Below are 18,583 nucleotides of genomic sequence, written 5' to 3'. Positions count from 1 at the left end.
GACAATCTGCATCTGGTGACAGGTGACGTGGCAAGTGACAATCCGCAACATGTGGCAGGCGACGTGGCAAGTGACATGGCAAGTGACAATACGCAACGTGGCAGGCGACGTGGCAAGTGACAATCTGCATCTGGTGACAGGCGACGTGGCAAGTGACAATCCGCAACATGTGGCAGGCGACGTGGCAAGTGACATGGCAAGTGACAATCCGCAACGTGGCAGGCGACGTGGCAAGTGACATGGCAAGTGACAATCCGCAACGTGGCAGGCGACGTGGCAAGTGACATGGCAAGTGACAATCCGCAACGTGGCAGGCAACGTGGCAAGTGACAATCTGCATCTGGTGACAGGCGACGTGGCAAGTGACAATCCGCAACATGTGGCAGGCGACGTGGCAAGTGACAATCTGCATCTGGTGACAGGTGACGTGACAAGTGACACACTCGGGGCTCCCACTGAGTCTGCATTATGGTAAGTTAAACTATTTAATTTTTTATAACAATGTAATTATAGTAATAACGCGCTTCAATCATCCTGACACCATAACAACCATGGTGCCGTGATGATTGAAGCGCCAACACCAGCCATTTCCCCGATAGATGTACCCCAAAAAATATATTTTCTGGCAGTGCCCCTCCCGAGACTAGACTCTGGATCCGCCCCTGATACTTATATGCACCTCTGTCTAGGGATCGCGCATGCCGCTTTTGCTGTGATTAGTCACAGCAGAAGCCGATCAGCGGGTGCCGTCCAATGGATGTCCGCTGGCATCCACCGATCGTCAGTAAGAAAGGCTGGATGGAGCTCTGCCTATGTAAACAAGGCAGAGCTCCGTTCTGACAGCTGGGATGTGATACATTTTCTTTCCCTGCAAAGCAGTATATATCTCATAGTTTGTAGATGCTATAACTTTTGCACAAACCAATCAATATACGGTATATGGAAATTGGGATTTCCAAAAATATGTAGCAGAATACATATTGGCCTAAGTGTAGGAAGAAATTTGATCTTTTACAGTTTTTTTTTATTGGATATGCTTTATAACAAAAAGTAAAAATTGTTTTTGTTTTTTTTTCAAAAATGTCAGTCTTTTTTTTTTATAGCGCAAAAAAAAAAAATGTGATGGTGATTAAATACCACCAAACGAAAGCTCTATTTGTGGGGAAAAAATGACATCAATTTTATTTCGGTACAGCATTGCATGACCACTCAATTGTCAGTTAAAGTAACGCAGTGCTGTATCGCAAACAATGGCCTGGTCATGAAGGGGGGTAAATCTTCTGGAGGTCAAGTGGTTAAATATTGATCCAGCATATCTGCCTCCATGGTTATAGAATTAAAGTAAATAAGGAGTGATGTTATAACCAGACTGGAGTGCAGCTTACATATGCCCGTTCCTAACTGACTTCCATTCTATGTATGCACAATCAAAAAGAAACACTATACTAGGTGTATATAGCTTGACATGATGTATTTATCCAGTTGCCCATTACAACATAAAGCAGGGGCTATGATTGCTTGCTATTGGTAGCAGTTCTGGTTTAGCCACAGTTTTCTTATTTTTTATATCTTTATTTTATGAGAGTGTACTAATTAATCTTCAGTACTTCAGTAATTAATCAGTACTGGCAGTCTCGTAATACAGTATCCAGTTGATTGGTGAGTGAATCCCGTTCTGTCTCCCTCCATGCTCATTTTTTGTCCTCTGATGTTCATGTGCTCAACTCTTTGCTATGTTTTATTATAGATTGTTATTTGTCTTGGTATCTTCTTAAACAAAGGCCCCCAATGAAGGGATTAACATTGAAATCCTGAAACGCATCAGGCAATATTACAGGAGATAACTCTAATTGTATCAACTGTACTTTTGTTTTTATCTATACTATATATGGTGATGTATGCACCTATATTTTTAAGATTTCTTTAATAAACAAATCTTGTATTTTTCTACATATTTCTATATTTTTCATTATAGTTGCCTATAAAGTCCTCTGTGTTTTTTCTCTCTTGGAGGGCACTACAATTTTCTTTATAGTTACTTACACTTTAAGAGCCCCTGAATAGAGGTGTGCGTGGTAGGCAAAAAGAACCTTCTGCTCCAAGATGGAGGCCTGCCATACCCCTTACTTTGTCTCCTCAGTGTAATATGCATGGTCCTGCATGGGTCAGTAAGGTGGGTGCATTGCACTGAGAGGGGTGGGGCAGAGGAGGAGTCTGAACCAGAGCTCCATAGTCATATCTACAACTCATTTGGCCTACCTTAGGTGTGATTTAAGGTGCTTAGGCTAAAATGACTCTAGCTATGTTTCTATGCTTTATGTTGTTTCACTATTATGCTGAGACAAATGAATACAGTGTTATACATTCCCTGCTCTGATATATTGGTTGATCGGTGCATTCTATGATATGTCAGACCATCTGTTCAGCATTAGTTTGGGAACACCTGAGTCTTTTCAGATCCCGGTTTGTAAACCCTGTGTTGTTTAGTATTTGGCAGGGATGAGAACATTAATCTCTTCTTTCACAGACTTAGCCTCAGCAAACCTTTGTTGCCAGAAGCCAAAGATCTCACTCACAGCTAAAATCTGTTATTATTCCTTAACAGAAAGTGACAGGCAGCAAACACAGCCAACATGTCTTCTTACATCACCTGTCACTCCTGTGTGAATTTAGATTTGTTACAGCAGTAAGCAATACATGAAACATTGTTAAGAATGCTAAAACTAAGTAGGGGAGATATACAGAGCAGCAGGGTTTTTTTTCAAGCTATTTATGTTTCTGCTGTTTATGTAGCAATGATACGAAAAAATATATAAAAGTTAATACATTTGGGAGTACATTTTAAATGAAACAGGAGAAATCTTCAGTGCAGTCACTAAGGACAAGAGCCACCAAAACACCTACCACCAAATATACACAAGGCAAAACCACGTAAACTTCAGTGGCGCTATAATATAATAAAAAAAATGATAATCAATGGAAATAAAATACGCTTGGAATCAATGTGTCAGAAAACACTGAATTCAAATATTCCTAAATAATGGACTAGTGTCAGTACTACCGTCCACACCGATTGTGTTCCCACAAATATATAAAATTTATAATATGTTAACCATATAATATGCTAATACCCTAAAAAATCTCATAAACAAACAACTCAATGCAAAGCGCTGTGCAAACTGTTGGTACTATATAAATCCTGTATATTATTATTATTAACGCAATGTGAAGAAATTAAAATATTAACACAAAAGTCTATACATTCTTGCAAAAATGCATATTTGTGGTACTATAGTGGGGAAAATAATTATTTGCTCCCCTGCAGATTTTGTAAGTTTCCCTACTTACAAAGAAATGAAGGTTCTATATTTTTTTTATCATAGGTGTATTTTAATTGATAGATACAGAATATCAACTAAAAATCCAGAAAAAAAACACATGATACATATGTTATAAATTAACTTGCAGTTCAGTGAGTAAAATAGTATTGGATCCCCAAGCAAAACATGACTTAGTACTTGGTGGAGAAACCCTTGTTGGCAAACACAGAGATAAGACATTTCTTGTAGTTAGGGACCAGGTTTGCACACATCTCAGGAGGGATTTTGGTCCACTCCTTTTTACAGATCTTCCCTAAATCCTTAAGGTTTCTTGGCTGTCGCTTGGCAACTCAAAGTTTTTAGCTCCCTCCATACATTTTCTATAGTATTAGGTCTGGAGACTGGCTAGGCCACTCCATGACCTTAATGTGCTTCTTCTTGAGCCACTCCTTTGTTGCCTTGGTGGCATCTTTTGGGTCATTGTCATACTGAAAGACCCATTCATGACCCATCTTCAGTGTTCTGGCTGAGGGAAGAAGGTTCTCATCCAAGATTTTACAATATATGGCCCCATCCATTGGCCCCTCAATACGGCAAAGTCGGTCTGTACCTTTAACAGAGAAACAGCCCCAAAGCATCATGTTTTCACCTCTGTGCTTTTGTTTCAGAAGTCTGTATGTGTGCTCATGTGTATATACTAGCTTTAAATAGGGCCATAGGAGCAGGGAATTGAGCAATTGCAGATTGTACTCTACTGCCCATTATTATAATATAAAATGAAAGCATATCTAAAACCCCAAATAAAAGATGTTATATATTGCAGCTTATAAGTCTTTGAAGTAATACTAAAGCAAAATGCATGTTAACTTAAAAAAGTGCAGAGTGACTAACAATCAGCTGAATTTACTAGCATACCTTCTGGCTTGTTTGGCGTTGCTTCCCTGAACTTCTGGTCAAGGAGCGCACCATGGTATAAGAACAGCTCATTCTCTGACCCTTCCCTTGCAACTTCATGTTGCATGATTTGAAGCACCAAGCACTACTGCCCATTTATACCCTGTGTTACTCCTCACTCCACCAACATGCACAGGCAGTACCCAAGGACACTCAGAGGATGCCTTATTAGGACGAAACGTCGGGACAGGCTCTGCTGATGTCACTGCGTTGCTTTGATTTTATCCAAACGCTTTTAATGTCTTCTCAAAGGTGAGTGACCATTTTAGCATTTTCAATAAATGTTTTACATCTAAACAGAATCACACTATGTGGCCCAATTTTTTCTCCTTTTGCATTATGTTACACTGAGAGGAACTGCTCACGAATTCCGGTTGCTATTCATATGGTAGATACTCACTGATGTCACAATCATCACGGATTCACATCCGATTCAGTCTAGATTGGAAGTCGTGGTTGCTGTACTTCCTTGGGTGTGTTACACCAAAAGCTTGGTTGACTCATCAGGCATACGCCTTGTTGGGTTCAACCTGTCTGGTAAGCCTCTTTCCTTACGGTGGTGGATTATCTACAGATAACCAGTTCACATTCATTTATAGTCACCATTTTGATGTCATATATGGACTATATGCACTTTATATACACTATCACTGTTGATCTACACTTCAACAATATTGTGGTTTAATAATATTATTGTATTTGCACTTATATATACCCCAATTTCTCATTGGGATATCTTCACTGTTTTTTCATTGCATTAGCGCTGCACTATGCTATTTTATTTGAGTACCCAAGGACAGCTTGTCTCTCTTTCCCAGGAGCACACCCATAAGGGTGGCTGCAGAGGACCATGTAAAGGAAAGAAGCCACACAAGAAGAGGAAACGTGCTGCAGCAAACTTATGACCAGCTCAATGAAGAGAAAAAGAGAATCTTTTAAAGAAAAAAAAAAAAGCAGCAGACGAGCTAAGTACCTAGGTAAGCTGCTATAATTGTTATGAAAAATGTACAGTTTAATAACACTTTAAATGCGATGGCAGGATCATTTTATCTTTTTTTGGGGGGGTTTTCTACCTTTTTATTTACCTGATGATCCTGCCAGTAACACACTTCCTGTCCTAGACTGTATTGTCACCCTAGGTTTCTCTTTTAAATTTGACTACAAATGCTTCTTTTAAGCCTAACTCTTATGCCCTGTACACACGATAGGATTTTCTGATGGAAAATGTGTGATAGGACCTTGTTGTCGGAAATTCCGACCGTGTGTAGGCTCCATCACACATTTTCCATAGGAATTTCCGACACACAAAGTTTGAGAGCTTGCTATAAAATTTTTCGACAACAAAATCCGTTGTCGGAAATTCCGATCGTGTGTACACAAATCCGACGCACAAAGTGCCACGCATGCTCAGAATAAATTAAGAGATGAAAGCTATTGGCTACTGCCCCGTTTATAGTCCCGACGTACGTGTTTTACGTCACCACGTTCAGAACGATCAAATTTTCCGAAAACTTTGTGTGACCGTGTGTATGCAAGACAAGTTTGAGCCAACATCCGTCAGAAAAAATCCATGGATTTTGTTGTCAGAATGTCCGATCAATGTCCGACCGTGTGTACAGAGCATTAGGCTCCAATCACAACTGAGCGATCTGAAGCGAGAGCTACAGCTGCTTGTTTTTTTTTAAGCTTTTTTTTTTTTGTTTTTTTACTTTTTTACGTTTTTGGAGGGGCACCATTCATTTGAATGGGCCTCCCTCTGCTCCAAAAACGCTCAAAAAGAAGCTCATGTACCAAATCTTGGCACAGAGCCAGCAGCGTTAGCCGGCGCAATTTTTGCTGCAATTGTACCACAATTTGTTGCATGACAATCACAGCAAAATCACACCGCGTTTGGGGTGCTGTTAACAAAAAATGGCTTTGCAAATGCGGTTTGCTGCGATTCTGGAATTGCAGGCAAAATCGCTGCGTTTCCCCCTGCGATACAGAATGTCCAGGTGTGAATAGAGCCTCAATTACACAGGAGGTGGGGTCACTGAAATTCAAATCAACAGGTATTTTTTGTACTTGCAGAAAATGTAGTTTAGCTTAACCACTTCCCGACCGCCGCACGACGATGTACGTCCTAATTTTGAACGGGGATATCGTTGTTATGGCAGCAGTTAGCTGCCATAACCCCGGTATCCCCGTTTTCGTGCGGCGGCCGGCTTTCAGATAAAAGTGGTCCCTGCGGCGGATTCACCGCGAGATCACTTTTATCGGTGGCGGGAGAGGGGCCCCCCCCCTCCCGCCGCGATCCGGTGCCCTCCGCCGCTTACCGGAGCCGTCGGTAGCGGCGGAGGCGATCGCGTCCTGCTCAGTGGTTTGTCTGGAGACGAGTGAGGCCAAGATGACGCTCACTCGTTTCCATGACACTGCTGGGCGGAAGCGTCGTCAAAACGTCACTTCCGTCCACGCCTCTTAAAGGCATATTTTTTCAAATGTCATTTTTCTAAATGACTTTTTTTTTTTATTGCATTTTAGTGTAAATATGAGATCTGAGGTCTTTTTGACCCCAGATCTCATATTTAAGAGGTCCTGCCATGCTTTTTTCTATTACAAGGGATGTTTACATTCCTTGTAATAGGAATAAAAGTGACACAATTTTTTTTTTTTAAACAGTGTAAAAATAAATAAAATATTGTAAAATAAATAATAAAAATAAAAAAAAAAATTTTTAAAACCCCCCTGTCCCGATGAGCTCGCGCGCAGAAGCGAACGCATACGCGAGTAGTGCCCGCATATGAAAACGGTGGTCAAACCACACATGTGAGGTATCGCCGCGACCGGTAGAGCGAGAGCAATAATTCTAGCCCTAGACTTCCTCTGTAGCACAAAATATGCAACCTGTAGAATTTTTTAAATGTCGCCTATGGAGATTTTTGAGGGTAAAAGTTTGACGCCATTCCACGAGCGGGCGCAGTTTTCAAGCATGACATGTTGGGTATCAATTTACTTGGCGTAACATTATATTTCACAATATAAAAAAAAATTGGGATAACTTTACTGTTGTTTTATTTTTTTATTCAAAAAAGTGAATTTTTTCCAAAAACAGTGCGCTTATAAGACCGCTGCGCAAATACGGTGCAAAAAAAAGTATTGCAATGACCGCCATTGTATTCTCTAGGGTGTTAGAAGAAAAACCATATATAATGTTTGGGGGTTCTAAGTAATTTTCTAGCAGAAAAATCTGTTTTAAACATGTAAACACCTAAAATCCAAAACGAGGCTGGTCCTTAAGTGGTTAACAAAAAAAGAAAATGGACGCAGCCACTACATCTACAGTAAAAGGTTAGGTTTAGAAATCCTTTAAGCAGAGTGTGTCAGAGAGAGCTGCTGTGACAATAAGATCTCCAACAGAAGAGCAAAGTAGCAAAAACATATATTACCAACATAGAAAAACATATTGAAATATGTACAGTATATATTATAATATGCAGTAATATATGATATAACACTTTAAATACAGTATGTATTAACTTTTTAGCAAATTATCTGCAAACAAAGTAAGCCAAATATTTGTATTTACAGAAAATTGGAATTATTTATTAGTCTATAGTTTTCCCAACAAAAAAAACAATTATGTTATTATCAACACTTGTTTCTAGGAATCACCTGAATTTTAGAAGTGATATACAGTGAACCCATACACAATATAATTAGTAATTCAATAAACTAAATAAAAAGTATGGCTAACCTGTAGTTCTGGATACTTAATTTCCACTGACAAGCAAAAAAAAAGCAAATAATACCAATACGTCAGAATAATTCTACATGAAGGCAAATGTTTTGACATTTTTCCTTGATAGACTGTGATGATGAATAAAGGCATTTTTTATTACTTACATTATCATGGGACTCCTTCAATGAGAGTGAGACACAGGTTATAGCTGCTCCTCTGTGGTTGCTCTTTCATGAGACTGTTGAGTCCTCTCTTTGGATCACATGTACATGAGCAGATTAAAACGTTTGTCATATTGGGATTAACAGTCAGAAACCAGATTCCAAGTTAGGGTACTGGAGTAACATATTGGAGTACCACTATACGCACATAGCTGTTGTTTTATTCTTAGGAGAACCTATGATATGATCTATTATGAATTAGATGCTGATAAAGCTGCATTCCCTAAAACACCCCCCATTAGATTATAGCTATGGTCATTTTACTCCTGTAAATTTAGAGAGTTGGCTTGGCAGAGGTTCTCTACCAATATGCAAGGACAACTGATGTCAGCAGATTATTAACAAATATCATAATGTTTATAAATGTAAATGGAAGTCAGTATGTTGTGCAAAATGAGCAGCCATTAACCATTGTAGCCAGGTGAAAATCATATTGCTCAGTTCCAGGTGGCCCAGTAAAAGATTGCTTACATCCACATTAACCAGTGAGAAAATATATATAAAATGCAAATGTATATAAATGTCTTGTGTGTGTGTGTGTGTGTGTGTGTGTGTGTGTGTGTGTGTATATATATATATATATATATATATATATATATATATATATATATATACAAAATTAAGTACACACCGCACATTTTTGTAAATATTTTATTATATCTTTTCATGTGACAACACTGAAGAAATGACACTTTGCTACAATGTAAAGTAGTGAGTGTACAGCTTGTATAAGAGCCGGTTCACACTGGGACGACTTGTCAGGCGACTTAGCTGCCTGACAAGTTGCGTTCCGTTCTGTACAATGGAACCGTTCTAATAGGAGCGACTCAAGTCGCTCCGACTTAGAAAAAGGTTCCTGTACTACTTTGGAGGCGACTTGGGGCGACTTGCATTGACTTCTATATAGAAGTCGTTTTGCAAGTCGCCGCTGCTGTCGTGTGCAGGTCACCTGAGGCAGTCGTGCTGCAAGTGCTGCCTCAGTGTGAACCGGCTCTAACAGTAAATTTGCTGTCCCCTCAAAATAACTCAACAAACAGCCATTAATGTCTAAACCGCTGGCAACAAAAATGAGTACACCCCTAAGTTAAAATGTCCAAATTGGGCCCAATTAGCCATTTTCCCTCCCTGGTGTCATGTGACTCGTTAGTGTTACAAAGTCTCAGGTGTGAATGGGGAGCAGGTGTGTTAAATTTGGTGTTATCATTCTCACTCTCTCATACTGATCACTGGAAGTTCAACATTGCACCTCATGGCAAAGAACTCTCAGAGGATCTAAAAAGAAAGAATTGTTGCTCTACATAAAGATGGCTTAGGCTATAATAAGATTGCCAAGACCCTAAAACTGAGCTGCAGCATGGTGGCCAAGACCATACAGCTGTTTAACAGGACAGGTTGCACTCAGAACAGGCCTCGCCGTGGTCGACCAAAGAAGTTGAGTGCACGTGCTCAGCATCATATCCAGAGGTTGTCTTTGGGAAATAGACATATGAGTGCTGCCAGCATTGCTGCAGACGTTAAAGGGGTGGGGGGGTCAGCCTGTCAGTGCTCAGACAATACGCAACACACTGCATCAAATTGGTCTGCATGACTGTCATCCCAGAAGGAAGCATTTTCTAAAGATGATGCACAAAAAAGCCTGCAAACAGTTTGAAGACAAGCAGACTAAGGACATGGATTACTGGAACCATGTCCTGTGGTCTGATGAGACCGCGATAAACTTATTTGGTTCAGATGGTGTCAAGTGTGTGTGGCGGCAACCAGGTGAGGAGTACAAAGACAAGTGTGTCTTGCCTACAGTCAAGCATGGTGGTGGGAGTGTCATGGTCTGGGGCTGCATGAGTGCTGCTGGCACTGGGGAGCTGCAGTTCATTAAACACTTGCCTACAGGGCACTTACACCGCCATTTTTCAGCTTTCAGCGCTGTCACACTTTGAATGACAATTGCGCAGTCATGTTACACTGTACCTAGATTAAATTTTTAGCATTTTCTTCACACACATAGAGCTTTCTTTTGGTGGTATTTAATCACTGCTGGGTTTTTTATTTTTTACAAAAAAAAAAAAAAAATTTGAAAAAATGTTTTTTTTAACTTAGTTTCTGTCAGTAAATTTTGTAATTAAGTAATTTTTCTCCGTCACTGATGTGCGCTGATGAGGCGGCACTGATTGGCACTGATAGGCTGAACTGGTGGGCATTGATGAGATGGCACTTATGGGCACTGTTGAGGCGGCACTTAGGGGCACTGATGAGGAGGCACTAATATGCCGCACTTATGGGCACTGATATGTGGCACTGAGGGCCATTAATATGAGGCACTGATTGGCACTGATAGGAGGCACTGGTGGGCACTGATAGGCGGAACTGGTGGGCACTGATAGGTGACACAGGTAGGCGGTACTGATGGGCATTGATGGGTGCCACTGATGGGCGACACTGATGGGCATTAATGGACAGCAGTGATGGGCATTGATTGGCAGCACTGATAGGTGGGACTGATAGCCAGCACGGACTGGCATAACTAATGGGCACTGATTGGTGGCACTTGTGGGCAGTGGTGGGCACTGATTGCTGGCAGTGGTAGGCACTGATTGCTTGTGCTGCTGGGCACTCATCACTGGCACTGATTTGTGATACTGGTGTTGCTATTGTAATCAGGGCACTGATGATAAGTGCCCTGATTACATGTGTAGATGACTCCTGTGAGGAGATGCCACTGATTGGCTCTCCTCGTCACACACTGTCAGTGTGAGGCGAGGAGGGCCTATTACAGGCATCTCCATGTTTACATGTGACCGGCTGTGATTGGACATAGCCAATCACATGGTTAAAGAGCTGCGGACGTGGCTCTTTACAGAGATTGGTGTCGCGCCATGTCCTAGCAACACGGCATGGCCGCGACCGCCACGTTGCATGCCCCCGTGGGCCCACAACAGCGCCCATTCTGGGACGCTGTCATATGACGGTGTACCAGAATGAGAGCCGCACCGCCCCACCATCATTTGACGGTGGGCAGGTGGCCACTAGTTAAGGGAACCATGAATGCCAACATGTACTGTGACATACTGAACCATGAATGCCAACATATACTGTGACATACTGAACATCCCCTCCCTTCGGAGTCTGGGCCGCAGAAGGCAGTATTCCAACATGATAACGACCCCCAACACACCTCCAAGACGACCACCGCCTTGTTAAAGAAGCTGAGGGTAAAGGTGATGGACTGGCCAAGCATGTCTCCAGACCTAAACCCTATTGAGCATCTGTGGGGCATCCTCAAACGGAAGGTGGAGGAGCGCAAGGTCTCTAACATCCACCAGCTCCGTGATGTCGTCATGGAGGCTTGGAAGAGGACTCCAGTGGCAACCTGTGAAGCTCTGGCGAACTCCATGCCCAAGAGGGTTAAGGCAGTGCTGGAAAATAATAGTGGTCACACAAAATATTGACACTTTGGGCCCAATTTGGACATTTTCACTTAGGGGTGTACTCACTTTTGTTGCCAACAGTTTAGACATTAATGGCTGTGCGTTGAGTTATTTTGAGAGGACAGGAAATTTATACTGTTATACAAGCTGTACACTCACTACTTTACATTGTAGCAACGTTTAATTTCTTTAGTGTTGTCACATGAAAGATATAATAAAATAGTTTCAAAAATGTGAGGGGTGTACTCACTTTTGTGAGATACTGTGTATGTGTGTATATATATATATATATATATATATATATATATATATATATATATATATATATACACACATTATCTGGTTGGTGTAGCATCTTTTAAATGACAGTGACAGACCAGAGGTCTAGCATGGTACATGCGTCTGCAGCAATGCTGTTATTGCTTATGGCAATCACAGTTGCTGTTGCTATGATTAGACAAAAAAATTTTTGGTTGTCAATATTGATCAAAATGTATCTAAAGTCAAAACCTTTTTTTATTCTACTGTTAGGATCTCTGTTAGTTTTTGTCTGTGTAACAGGGAGATTCACTTTATTTGTTTCTATTTGTTCTGGGGAACATTGCCTCTGGGATTGAAGTTATGGGAAAATCCAACTGGGACGCATGTTCCAGTAACAGTTGTTAAAAAAATATTGCATCAGCCTGTAACTAAAATCACTTGAGATCAATGACACGCTTTGGAACACATTACTTTTAATGTGGTAAAAGGAAATTTTTGAGTGTGTGATTACACAATTAATCAGTAGCACTATGCTCCAGGTAGTAGTGATTTTTGTTACACATAACTGCAATTGGTCACATAGACAACAGTATCAGAAATTGTGCATAATGGCTCACAATTATGTATATTTTTTTAGTACTTCTATTGTGTATTTTTTTTTTTTAGTTGATTAAACAAAAATCCCATGTGCATCCGTAGCTTGATGTTGATGAAAACTTCTACATTGTATAAAAAGTGAGGGATTACAGTAAATTATTATATCACAATATTTTGTTACTGGTGTATACATTTTGAATAAGGTGTTACTGAGATTTGATCCGGTGCATCTCTGTCTGCATAGCAGATTTTGGTTGGTATTTAGGATTCTCCTGCCAATTCCTTCCCGTTAAACCATTTTGCTGAACTAATCGTTCTAATGGTTTTAATACCTCACAAAGCATGTCATATTAAAGAGTCACAGTGAGGCAAAGTACCAAAATCCAAGTTAATCTTTGAACAGTAAATACAAGACAAGCTAATTATTTAACTTTGCTTTTAATAGGATTGTTTTACCAACTTGGAGCTGTGTAGCTGTGTTTAAGGTCTATGGACATATGCTGAGCAGGTACATTTATATTGTACAGGTAGATTGGATGAAATGGAAAATAACAACCCAAAACAACAAACTACACCTGAACAGATGCAGTAAATGTGTATTAATACTCACGTGCATTATTAACATGCTTACATACACACAGAGTTGGATTTATAAGGGGGCAAAAGGGGCATTTTCCCAGAGCCCCCCTAAAAGAAGGGGCCCCCCTCTATAACTCTCTTCTGCAGCCCTGACATCCAATCACTGGCTACATCTTGCCACCTTAAAGTGGTGTTCCGGCCGAAATTATACTTTTTAAATAAAAATACCCCTATAATACACAAGCTTAATGTATTCTAGTAAAGTTAGTCTGTAAACTAAGGTCTGTTTTGTTAGTTTATAGCAGTAGTTTGTTATTTTATAAACTTACAGCAGGCCCTGGCCATCTTAAGTGTGGGCATCTGAAGCCAGACTGTATTTCTTCCTGGATCTCATCCTTGCAAATCTCGCACATGCTCAGTGCAGCACAAGCAGTGTAATAGGTTTCAGGTCAGGTTTCCATAGCAACGGCAGTGTCAGAGGAAGTTGCCGCCCCTTCCCAAAAGGCATTGCAAACAGGAAATGATGCGATGGGCCACTGCCAGAGAGGAGAAAGTGAAAAATGAATACCGCAGATATACAGTAGGTGCTGAGAATTTTTTTTTAAAAATATCCAATTCATTTACAGTGCACAGTTTAGTGAGGGATGCTGAAGAGTTGTAAAAGTGGGTGGAACTCCACATTTCCAGAATTTGCCCCTTCCTGACTAATGACACCGCAAAACAACTTATTCACTTCTTGGTTATTTCCTGCCTTGACTACTGCAACTCCCTCCTCACTGGCCTACCCTTACACAGACTTTTCCCCCTTCAGTCTTTTATGAATGCTGTTGCTAGACTAATATATCATATTAACTGATCCGTGACTGCTGCTCCTCTCTACCAATCCCTTCACTGGCTTCCTCTACTCCACCGTATATAATTCAAAATACTAACTACAACATACAAGGTCATCCACAACATCGCCCCCACACATAACCAACCTCATCTTCAGATATCGCCCAAATCGTCCTCTCGCTCCGCCGAAGACCTCCTGTTCTCTAGCCCCCTTGTTACCTCCTTCCTTGCTCGCCTCCAGGACTTCTCCAGAACCTCTACCATCCTCTGGAACTCCCTGCCCCAGTATGTCAAGTTAGCCCCTACCCTGTCCTCCTTTAGGCGTTCCCTGAAAAATAACTTATTCAGGGAAGCCTATCCCACCTCTACCTAAGACCTGTACCCGAGTCACCTCCATCAGATCACCCCTGCAGCTATTGCCTTTTGTACCACCTCCACCTCCCTTTAGATTGTAAGCTCCATGAGCAGGGCCCTCTTTTTCCTTCTGTATTTAACTGTATTGTATATTTGTACTGTTCCCCTCTACATGTAAAGTGCTGCGTAAACTGTTGGTGCAATATAAATCCTGTATAATATTAATATACAAAAAAATTATATAAAACAATATAAAAAATTATATATAAAATAATAAAAAAAAACAATAATAAAATAATATACAATGTATAATAATAAAAAAAAAACTTAAAATGTATCTTGGTAAGTAATATTTTACCGGGCATCATATGTAAAACTCTGAACTGGCATATTGTATCATTTGTCAAAAATGCATTTTGGCGGCTCAAGCGAACCATACAGCACTATGACTATGTGTGTGTGTGTGGGCATGTGTAATCTCAGAATGATGTTTGCATTCTAAAAACGCGTGACTGTCATTGAGAGTGTAAACTAACGCTGTGTATAGGGGGGAACCTGAAATGCCTCGGGCCCCCAAGGTCTAATTTGGCTCTGAATACAGAGTACATTGGTATACATCAACAAACCTATTTTGCTCCTAAAACATTCAGGACCCATTCAAAAATACGTTACCCCAACATTTCATATTGCTCATATAATATTGAAAAGCAAGTAATCCCTGAGATTTAAAGTGTTTATTACCCCAAAATTTCATATTCCCAATATGTGTCTGTTGCACCATGTACTTGTGTTAAAAAGTATCCTGTTCTATTTGCATTGTTTCCTTTTTGGGAAATACCTGATGATACTGCCAGCCCCCTTGCCTTCCTATTTCAAACTAACCATACCAGCCATGAGAGCACATCCATCCCAGTGTGGCCACTTCACCCCCACCTCTCTGAGCCCCTTATACAGCTGAGAACAGAGGTCATGTAATCACTTATAAAGAAAGAAAAAAAAAGATTTATCATTTTTTGTTGATTTATACACAAATGTTTTGACTTGTATTTCCATTTAAACTGGGTTGTTTTACAAGGTAATGGTTCACTTATACTTTAACCGCTTGCAGACCAACCGCCGCAGTTATACTGTGGCAGGTTGGCTCCGCTGCGTGAAATCACATAGCTGTACCTGATCTCGAAAGGTCCGGTTAGCGCACGCGCGTGCCCGCCGCAAGCTCCATGAGTCCGACTGCGGGTCCCACAGATTCGATGTCCGTGGCGATACCCGCGATTGTGTCACGAAGAGGAATAACGGGGAAATGCTGATGTAAACAAGCATTTCCCCGTTCTGCCTAGTGACGCTGTCACTAATCACAGATCTCTGTAATCAGGAGCGGTGATCAGTGTCACGTCACACATAGCCCCTCCCTCGCACAGTTACACAGTTAGAATCACTCCCTAGGACACACTTAACCCCTGCAGCGCCCCCTCCTGGTTAGCCCCTTCACTGCCAGTCACATTTACACAGTAATCAGTGCATTTTTAATCGCACTGATCACTGTATAAATGTGACTGGTCCCAAAATAGCGCCAAAAGTGTCCAATCTGTCCGCCATAATGTTGCAGTCACGATAAAAATCACTGATCGCCGACATTACTAGTAAAAAAAAAAAATTATTATTAAAAATGCCATAAAACTATGCCCTATGCAAACCAATCAATAAACGCTTATTGCAATTTTTTTTTACAAAAAATATGTAGAAGAATACATATCGGCCTAAACTGAGGAAAAAAAATGTTTTTTATATATTTTTGGGGATATTTATTATAGCAAAAAGTAAAAAATATTGCCTTTTTTTCAAAACTGTCGCTCTTTTTTTGTTTATAGCGCAAAAAATAAAAACTGCAGAGGTAATCAAATACCACCAAAAGAAAACTCTATTTGTGGGGAAAAAAAGGACGTCAATTTTGTTTATGAGCCACGTCGCACGACTGCGCAATTGTCAGTTAAAGCGACACAGTGCCGAATCGCAAATAGTGCTCTGGTCATGAAGGGGGCAAATCCTTCCAGGGCTGAAGTGGTTAAAGATGAACTGCAGTCTGCTCACCAAATTGGTATTGAAACCATCTTTGCCATTCTGAAGCTTCCCTCCAACCACTTTGCATATTATTTTATATATCCTGTGATTCTGTACCTGCCAAATATGCTGCAGAAATCTCCCTCCACTAAGTCTGACTGCAGCCATTTTAACTGTGGGCAGCTGAAGCTGCTGCCTGTTCACTTCCTGGATTTACAGACACACAGGAGGCACACCTCCAGCTCTGCAGCTCTCGTTGGCCCTCTTATGACTCATCCCCCTCTCTTTCCTGGCAAACTCTCACAAAGAATGGGAGAGAGAGAGCTGTACATGATGTCATAAGCCCAGGCTTTTTACCAGACAAGAAACAGGAAGTGGGCTGTATAAGGTATTTACTGAAAAAAAAAATGTTTTACTCTCCAAAGTAAAAACAACAAGGGCAGAAGGTTTAATAGATGGAAAGTTGAAAAAAATGACTGAAGGTCTGCTTAAGTAGTGGTGTGTTAATGCACGTTGCCCCAATGCACATATGTGAATGGGTTTTTCGATTTCATGGAGTACCCTTTGAACAAAGGTTTCCCAGATATAAATACTTTAAAAATATACAAAATTAATGATACTTGATATTTTATGTAATATGATTAATTTCTACAGATCAAAAAATTTTATATTTTCACTCATAATGCTGCAAGCAGTATTTAATAAAAAAAATACACCACACTGTGTACCGGGGTTTATTTCGATTTGCATTCTTTCTACATACCCTGTGTAAATGCAGATTGAAATGGCCCTTTGGACAAGTCCACTACATAAGAATTCCACATTCCCATTTGGATTGTGGTATTTTATCGTGGTTCCTGCTAGATGACCTTTAGGCCAAATTCACACTAGAATGGACAGTTGCTGCAGCGCTTTACCCCTCGGGCAGCTGTCTGTTCTCAATTGCAGGAGGGGGCAGCGTGATGCGTGATTTAGCACATCACACACAGCTCCCTTTTTTAAAATTTGGAGTGTACAAATTACACTTCATTTATGTTGCTGTACAACAGTGCGATGTGCTGCGTTTGCTGAAAACTAAGCATGTAAACACCTTATTTTTCAGATCTCTTCAGGCGGTCACGTGACACCAAACTATGCAGAGGAATAACGTCCTTACAGGATGTCTCCAATTTACAAGCCGACCTCAATGCACTGTCTAATTGGGCAACTATGTGGCAGATGAGGTTTAATGCTGATAAATGTAAAATTATGCACTTGGGAGCTAAGAATATGCATGCATTATACATACTAGGGGGAGTACAACTGTTGGAATCAATGGTGGAGAAGGATCTGGGTGTTCTGGTAGATAATAAGCTTAAGAATAGCAGGCAATGCCAAGCTGCGGTTTCCAAAGCGAGCAAAGTCATTTCTTGTATTAAGAGAGGTATGGACTCCAGAGAGAGCGATATCATTTTGCCCCTGTACAAACCATTAGCAAGACCTCATCTGATCTGGAATATGCAGTTCAGTTTTGGGCACCAGTTCTCAAAAAGTATATATCGGAGAACTGGAGAAAGTGCAGAGAAGGGCAACCAAACTGATAAGAGGCATGGAGGAGCTCAGCTATGAGGAAAGATTAGAAGAACTGAATTTATTCACTCTTGTGAAAGAAGATTAAGGGGGGTATATGATCAACATGTATAAATACATAAGTAGTCCATATAGTGAACTTGGTGTTGAGTTATTCACATTAAGGTCATCACAGAGGACAAGGGGGCACTCTTTACGTCTGGAAATTCATTCTCCAAATACGAAAAGGCTTCTTCGCAGTAAGAGCTGTGAAAATGTGGAACAGACTCCCCCAAGAGCTGGTTCTGTCCAGCTCAGTAGATTCCTCAAAAAAAGGCCTGAATTTTTCCCTTAGACCCCTTTCACACGAAGGCGCTTCAAAAACGCCCTAAAACGCCTTAGTGTTATTACCGCGATTTTACAGCGTTTTAGGGGCGAAAATTCAAATTAACGCAACGCTGCAGGTGTTTTAACAGCGTTTTTCAAGCGTTATTGAAGCATGCATTATTGATGCTATCTTTCTGCTTGCATGTTTATCCTTTGTGAGATCATGTAAAACAAGCAGTGTCTTGTAAAGTAACAAGCAGTGTCTTGTAAAGTAACAAGCAGTGTCTTGTTTTACTTCAAATCTTCATTTTTCTGGGATTAATTTTTTTTTGGCACTTTAATTTAGTTTTTGTGGCACTTTGATGGTCTGTTTAATCATTCTGACCCTCC

The 18,583-nt window shown here is 40.6% G+C and overlaps 1 protein-coding gene and 1 long non-coding RNA gene across 5 annotated transcripts in view; one reads left to right on the top strand and one right to left on the bottom strand.

The window, feature by feature from the left end:
- Positions 1-5,724, top strand: part of LOC141139752 (uncharacterized) — a 61,407-nt gene extending 55,683 nt beyond the window's left edge. Inside the window, exon 4 of the long non-coding RNA XR_012243800.1 lies at positions 5,093-5,724. This is a non-coding gene — a long non-coding RNA (uncharacterized lncRNA). The remainder of the gene's footprint in view (positions 1-5,092) is intronic.
- The window catches only part of SAMD7 (sterile alpha motif domain containing 7), a 106,257-nt gene extending 98,020 nt beyond the window's left edge, over positions 1-8,237 (bottom strand). Inside the window, exons 1-2 of one of the 4 annotated variants that reach the window (XM_073626168.1) lie at positions 8,157-8,225; positions 8,008-8,033 (exon numbers count right to left, since the gene is read on the bottom strand). The gene's annotated coding sequence lies outside the window, so the exon portion shown is untranslated. Of the gene's footprint in view, positions 1-8,007; positions 8,034-8,156 lie in introns of all 4 variants that reach the window. The other 3 variants (XM_073626171.1, XM_073626170.1, XM_073626169.1) reach the window with 3 other exon arrangements.
- Positions 8,238-18,583: the final 10,346 nt, after the last annotated feature.

This window comes from Aquarana catesbeiana, linkage group LG04 (genome assembly GCF_042186555.1).
Source record: "Aquarana catesbeiana isolate 2022-GZ linkage group LG04, ASM4218655v1, whole genome shotgun sequence".
In the NCBI taxonomy this organism is placed as follows: domain Eukaryota; kingdom Metazoa; phylum Chordata; class Amphibia; order Anura; family Ranidae; genus Aquarana; species Aquarana catesbeiana.
This window is presented reverse-complemented; position numbering and strand designations above follow the sequence as displayed.